Source organism: Malaya genurostris, chromosome 2, assembly GCF_030247185.1.
Source record: "Malaya genurostris strain Urasoe2022 chromosome 2, Malgen_1.1, whole genome shotgun sequence".
Lineage (NCBI taxonomy): Eukaryota > Metazoa > Arthropoda > Insecta > Diptera > Culicidae > Malaya > Malaya genurostris.
This window is the reverse complement of record NC_080571.1, coordinates 69,137,623-69,145,440: the sequence shown is the minus strand read 5'-3', so window position 1 is coordinate 69,145,440 and position 7,818 is coordinate 69,137,623. Positions and strand designations below refer to the sequence as shown.

The 7,818-nt window shown below is 34.9% G+C and overlaps 1 protein-coding gene across 5 annotated transcripts in view; it reads left to right on the top strand.

Annotated features, from left to right (window-relative positions):
• LOC131430485 (ras-specific guanine nucleotide-releasing factor 2-like) overlaps positions 1-7,818 on the top strand; it is a 499,968-nt gene that overhangs the window by 385,770 nt on the left and 106,380 nt on the right. The gene's annotated exons all lie outside the window — the stretch shown is intronic.

Below are 7,818 nucleotides of genomic sequence, written 5' to 3'. Positions count from 1 at the left end.
AGTGTTTATAACCATGCAAGCCTAAGATATTGTAGATCGGATGTGATGAGGAACGTCAATTCAAGTGCGTTATGCGCATAAATACTTTTACTAAGATTACTAAGAAGTTATTTATAGAGAGACAGATGGAACATGTACGAAGTATTGTTCAATCTGGTTGTCGTCTAAGTTGTGTTTCACTACGATCTCAGTATTCCAATGGGATTTATAGATTTTTTTTTGGGGCTTTACCTTCACGAAACATTTCCGAGCACAAGAAGCATCTTAACTTAGGATATATAAACTGTTCTAATATGAAAACGGTTACAGATACAGATTCGATATTTTAAACAAAGTTGTTAAAAATTGATTTTTTTAAGTATTGTGGAAGGATGCATTGTTCCATTTTATCCAGATTTCGAGATAATTTTTTAAATCATGGTTTGTTTTAAGTACAACTAATGTCCTGGAGACTTAAAATCTCTAAGACCAATGATTAAAGCGTAGAAGATTGTTCCCCGCTAATTTTGCTTTCTGGGTCACTGTACACTGGTAGAAAATCTATCACTTCCAATTGATTCCGATTAACTTTTTATAACTTTTGTTACACGGTGTACTTTAACGTGTATTTTAACGCAAAATCTTAACCAATTCAAAAACCATCCGAAGGTAGATAAATAATTCTAGCGATCGAACGTCATTCTTGACTCTTCCGGAGTTCTTTCAACGGCGTTGAAAAGAAAAGTCCGCTATGGGTGATGAATAATGCCACACTCTTAGAAAAAATTAAACTTACGTTTGATGTAAATTCAAGCATACCGTGATTTCTTCGGTGACGACACAATATTACATCTACAAATATGTTAAAATAAAAATTGTGTCTGTATATATGTAAATTTCAGCTAAATGAACTGTGAAGTTGACGATATGACTTATCTTTACATGCTTTGAATTGGAAATATAAGTGAATCGCGACGCTCCTTTTATGTGCATCTATTATGATGTAAACTTTTCTAAGTGTGCACTACTGGGAAATTGTTCCATCAACTTGCATACTAAAGTCTATACAAATGTTTTAATTAAGGGGTTTTTGGGATATTGCACTAAATGTAGAAGACGTCTGGTTTGGTTAAAGTTCAAGCACAGAAAGAGACCTGCTCTTTCAAATTGTTTATTCAGATCACTTTTTGTTATTGTTTTAATGTTACACATTAAATTTAAACCTTTAATATTAAGGTAGTTTTACACTGAACAAAATCTGAATACTGATACAACAATCTATGAACCTAACTCCGTTTTGGGAACCTGAGAATACTGGTAAAAGTAGAGAAAGTTCTTGTAAAAATCAATAAATTCTAAATGATAGAAATCAACTACCACGAAAATCCGTTGATATTACAATGCTAACAACAGAGATAACAGAGATCGATACATTGAATAAATAGTAGGATAATACTTGTTAGTTTAATAACCCCCAAAGGTTTGATCACTTTACTCCACCGGTAGATTAACCAACATAACCAATTAATCATTTTTCGTGCACGAAACGACCTGCATTAGCTCTGCGCCTCATTCGTATTACTGTTTCTGAATTACTGATTTTATCAACAAAATTTCCAAAAAGACAACAAAATTGCCAAAATAACTATTCAATTAGTTGAAATTCAGAATCCATTTTGCTGAAAAATCTCTTGTTTTTGGAGAATGTGTTTAGTTTGGCGAATATCCCGGACATAATCTAGCAAAATTTCATTCCTACTCGAAATTCTCATTCTCATTCAATTCAATTTTGTGATTAAAATCAGAAATTTTTTACTTTATCTATCTGTCACCATCACTGCAAAAGACAGCACAAGAAAACCAAAATGAAATTTGTTTTATTAACAAGTTTATTAGCCAAAAACTCATGAGAAGTATCAAAACAAAACAATCGATCAGAAAGCTGAAAAGAATAGTTTTGTTGAAATTGCTTGCAAATTGTTTTAATGTTTTTTCGAATGTGTTACGATACATCCATATATACATTTCTAAACCGATATGTAAAAATGACGTAAACTGTTAGTAGAAAGTGTGTTTATTAAGAATTTGTGCGCATTTGAAGCAATTGTGCGAAATAATGCTCATATTTTATGTCAAACGAAGTTCGTTGTATCTTCTAACTTATATTGCAATTGGTTGTAGTTTTTTCAGCTGAAGGCTATATCGAAACAACAAGGTCGGATTATGTTTGCTCAAAACATAGTTTTGGATCAAGAAAAAAAAGATCCTTCACAGTTTTTTTTAGAATACTCTTCTCTTCTCTATGGCTTCTTGTTATTTAATGGTATGTTTCTCTCGGGCTACGCCGTCCGGAGTACTACTTGTATTCGGTTTTTGCTCAGATCACAGCATGCTGTGCGTTTGGCTGTCAGCGTTTGTTTGTTTACTTGTTTGTGAAGTTGAAAATCTGCGTTTTCAAAATGTCGCATATTGAAAAGGAAGTGAAAATTAAGGTTCTGGACACATGGCTAAGTGAGAAGGGTATTACTATGCGAAAATTGAATTTTCGAATTCATCATGCTAGTGTTAAAACCATCATTAATAAGTTTCAGGAACACTATTCTTTGGATGAGCTACCAGGAAGAGGCGAAAACCCGGTTCTTCCAACCCGAAACTGGACCAGAAAGTGGTTTCTCTAATCATGAAGAACAAATCAATGTCAATACGTGATTTGGAAAAAAAAAAGCAGGAACGAGTGTCGGAATGATCCAGCGTATCAATAGGCTAAATCACCTGAAGACCTACAAGAAGCAGAAAATCTTGAAACAAAGTGTAGAACAGAAGAAGCGAGCAGCAACAAGGGCCCGGAAATTGTATTCGCGTCTTTCGTTTTGGCCGGATTTAGCGTCGGCTCACTATGCCAAAACCACTCTCAATTGGCTTGCGGAAAAGGGTATAAATTTCGTTGAGAAAAATATCAATCCACCAAATTGCCCTCAGCTTCGACCCATCGAACGTTACTGGGCAATCGTGAAGTGGGTCTTCAAGAAGACTGGTAAGGCAGCTGGGAACATGTAGAAGTTCAAAAATATTTGGGCTCAAGCGTAGAAAAAATGCGATGCAACACGTGTCCGGAACTTGATGAAGAGCGTTCGATCAAAAATTCGAAAACTCGTGAAAGAATAACTTAAACTTCATCCGATTTTCATTAAGCTCAAGTTTAATCTCGTACAATAAAGGATCAAATTTTAGTTTGAACAAAATTTCGTTTCGTCGTGAATACGACTTACTTTACTATGGGGCGCCTTTTCAAAATTTACCCTCTGATGTATCTAATGAATCAACATAATTCTTGCTACAAGCCATCAGAAATATGATCACAATTTTATGATAAAATTTTAAGTTGTGTGACATAATCTCAAATAGTTCAAATCTAAACTTTTCTGAAATGTTTGGTATAAACGAGCATCAAAGAGGATAATTCATAAGGCGCGTTTGACTTTCTCGTATTTTGAAAGCTCATAGCTCAGTGATCTGTGGAAAGATTTATATAATCTAACTACCAATAGAATCGAAAATTTTCAACTTAAACGTGTATTGCAACAACATTGCAGTATTTCAATAGTACACTATTGGAAAACCTGTTTGATTTAACCCATGACAGCACCAGCCAATCAGAACGCGAGATGTCTGCTTCTGTACAAGAGCATCATATAAAAGTTGTGTGGTTCATTTTTCCTACCATTTGCTGAGCAACTGTTCCTGAAACAAGACACACGAGAGCAACATCGAGGATCTGTCGTCTCACTGTTTCCCGTTCTGCGAACAGGAAAGGTATTTTAACAAAGGGGCTGTCGGTAGACCGCTGCCAGCAGCAGGTATAAAATGAAATGTGATGTGAGAAATAGCGTCATTTAAGTTAAAGCAGCTACTCTGAACGTACGAGACACCGTCATCACGATGGCACCGAAAACCGATAGAATGGCAGCCAAAAAGTCCAGCAAGGCCCATTCAAAGCACTTTTTAGTGCTAAAGATAATCATAAAGAACTAGTTGAATTTTGCCGATACAAGACACACACGAGAAGTTTAAATAATTTGCCCCGTCACTAACACATTCAATTACGAACGGCAATGTGAAAGTATAAGTGATGATATTGAACACATCTTTATACTAGTATACAAAAATGCCGTGCGCAACAGAATTGCCACGTATACAGATCAAAATGTATTTTTGTCGTGAATACTTTAATATGCGGCCGAAAACAAAAATGAACAAATTGTTAGAACAAAGGTTTTCATTTGATTTGCGTATTCTACTTTCCAGGCGTATCAGAACTGGATAAACTTAAAGCAATCTTTAATATTTCTTCATCACAGTGATGTGGTCGTCCTGAAAAAAAACGGGGTTTTTGTTCAACTCCTCGTCGTTACGGATGGCCAGCTGCAGATGGCGAGGGATGATTTTCGTTTTCTTGTTGTCACGGGCAGCGTTACCGGCCAATTCCAACACTTCGGCAACCAAGTACTCCATCACTGCCACTGGTATAGGCTGGATAGGCTGGTGCACCGACACGCTCGGTGAGGTTTCCCTTCCGGAGCAGACGATGGATTCTGCCAACTGGGAACTGCAGACCAGCACGGTTTGAGCGGGACTTTGCCTTGACCTTAACTGTTCCACCTGTGTGCGTGTTTCTGCGTAAAAATTCCACAAGATGCTGTTAACAGCTAGAAAGCCAAATCAGTATTACTGGCTGTCGATCTAACTCTCTCTTTTATATCGTCTCACTGTTTCCCGTTCTGCGAACAGGAAATGTATTTTACCAAAGGGGCTGTTCGTACACCGCTGCCAGTAGCAGGTATAAAATTAAATGTGATGTGAGAAATAGCGTCATTTAAGTTAAAGCAGCTACTCTGAACGTACGAGACACCGTCAGCACGATGGCACCGAAAACCGGTAGAAAGGCAGATTTTTATCAAGATGAAAATTAAAATAATTTGTACCGTCACTAACACATTCAATTACGAACGGCAATGCGAAAGCGAAAGTGATGATGTTGAACACATCTTTATACCTTTAAGGGGTCATGTGAAAATATGCCATGCGAAACAGGGTTGCCATATATACAGGTTAATCTGTATTTTATTCATACATACCTATATGTACAGATTAATATGTATTATTTTTATTATCATTATTATTATTATTATTATTATTATTATTATTATTATTATTATTATTATTATTATTATTATTATCATTATTATTATTATTATTATTATTATTATTATTATTATTATTATTATTATTATTATTATTATTATTATTATTATTATTATTATTATTATTATTATTATTATTATTATTATTATTATTATTATTATTATTATTATTATTATTATTATTATTATTATTATTATTATTATTATTATTATTATTATTATTATTATTATTATTATTATTATTATTATTATTATTATTATTATTATTATTATCATTATTATTACTATCATTATTACTATTAAAATGACTCTTGCATACCGAAGATCGTCGATACATTTCAGACCAGGCCATTGCAATTGTCTCGTACTGAAATTTCGAAAAGAATCAGATATCTTCGAACTTCATAGCTTCAATAAAAATAAACTACAAATTTGTCGTACCTAGCCTCCTTTATTGGCAAATTAAAAAGAAATTGTTTGGAATATATAGTTGTAGAATAGTAGCTGTTTAATGTAACTAATCTGTACTTTAATGTAGGTGCATCGCTTCAAACTCTATTAGTGAAAAAGAGGATAGCTTGCACAATTCATACAATCAATCAACTAACGGATATTCGGAAATGTGATGGGAGCGTGCCAGTTTTTTCGTATTTACGACATCCAGTTATGTCTCTGACATTACCCACCCGCCCTTTTTATCAGTTCTCCGACATCCACGAAAAAACGAAATGAGTTTTACTATTGTAGGTATTTCGGGCACTGGAACCCTAGAACCGGTATAGTCGAAGTTGGTTTGTATGGCCATCAACTAACATGACGTACCAACTCTACTAGTTTTTATTCAAATTTTGAATATTTTATACGATTTTGACATCGTACCCTAAATGACGATTTTAATTGCATCCAAAAAATATGCTTAATTTTTGGTAGGAGCATCTTTCATTTGTACTTAGGATTAAGAATACTGGACTGCCATCTCTGAGAAAATTAAGCGAGATAATTTTTTGAGTATATGACTATTATCTGCCGTCGTTATTCGAAAACCGGGAACCAGGATTCGATTCTTTAAGTAATGGTACACAATTTTTGACACACTTTACCCTATCATCCCGGAACCGAAAGTCGGTTGCGGATAAAATTCAGGGATCCCGTGTAGAACCACAAGACCTTTCATTTAGCAGTTACTTTTTATCGAGTAGTTAAATTTATCTAAAACTACGGCCTATTTCAAAGTTTAACGGATGAAAAGTTATTTGGATCTATTTTGCTCTGAAAATAAAGTAATAGCAAGTGGTGTAATGATTGCAATTCGGCGGAAGTAAGAATATCGTTTGAGTGTTTGAGTTTGGGTGAATATGACAAATATTATACACAAATCCAATTCCAATGACCGAAAATGACGTGGCCGTATTTAGATACTGAATGAATAATTCGATTCAAAATTTAATAGTCAGTCGATGTTGAACAATCGTTTGCACCACACGCAAATAGTTCCATAGGATTCGGAAAAAAAACTCAGTTTTCAAGTTTTGCTATGGTTGCATTATTTTTTCCACTCGCCGCTTCGTGCGCTGTCGTCGCCGGGCCACTAAACCACGCCCTCGTGCACGGTCCCTATAGAGAAGACAATCGCGACTGCGAAACTATTTTCGGTAGTAGGGTGCCATTTAGCGGCTAGTAATCATTTGCAGTGTTAACATTTTTTCGGTGACAGTGCGCCATATAGCTGCAGATCTCAGAAGCCAATTCAACCATTTATGTTGGTTGAAAACATATTATTTTTCTAATACCACTAATAAACTAGTTCAATGGAAATGGAGTGTGCCTTAGCTAAGAAATGACAGCACGTTCAATTGGTGAATTCAACTAAAAAAATGATAATTTCAACTAATATTTTAAATTAGAAATAAAAAATCCAAATTAGCAAAAAATAGATTTTTTTTAGTTGTCTCAAAAAATAACTAACTGAAATTAGAAAAGCAACTATTTTTTTCGCCAAAATGCTGATTTCGGGCTTGGTAATAATTAATAATATAGTGAATAAAAAGAACAATCAAGAAGCGTGTGAAGTCAGTTGATCTTTGGCTGGTGATTTGCTATGAAAACTCCATTACAGTTGAAATTGATTTCTTCTCCACCTTTGTTTTTCTCCAAAACTAATTTTATTACCACTACTGAATTACTCCCAGGTTTTCGTGTTAGAAAAACATAGCATTTGAAACTTAAAACCTCACTGTTATCCGTTTTATTATGTCGTCTTCGAATTAACGTCCGATATGACCACAGGCGTCGTCGTAAAACATACTTTTACGAACACTTTGTGACGTGACCCTCTCTTTCCGTTCAGGGCGAAGCAATGATGAGAAAGTTATTCCTAGATATATGTACTATACTATTGGCAATAAATAGTTACCTAAACAAGCCGAATCACCTGTTTCCTTGCTGGTACAATGCCGCATAGCTGGAAGTGAAAAATAATTTGAAAAAGTCCATAAAGCTTTGGTTTAATGCGATCGTAAACAGACCATTACTCGGAGCAAGCAGTGCTCCCTTTTTTATACGGTAGAAGGTACGATGTCAATGTTCGATACACGATACACTCAACAGTCAGCACACATGCACACCGGATTCGGAGTGG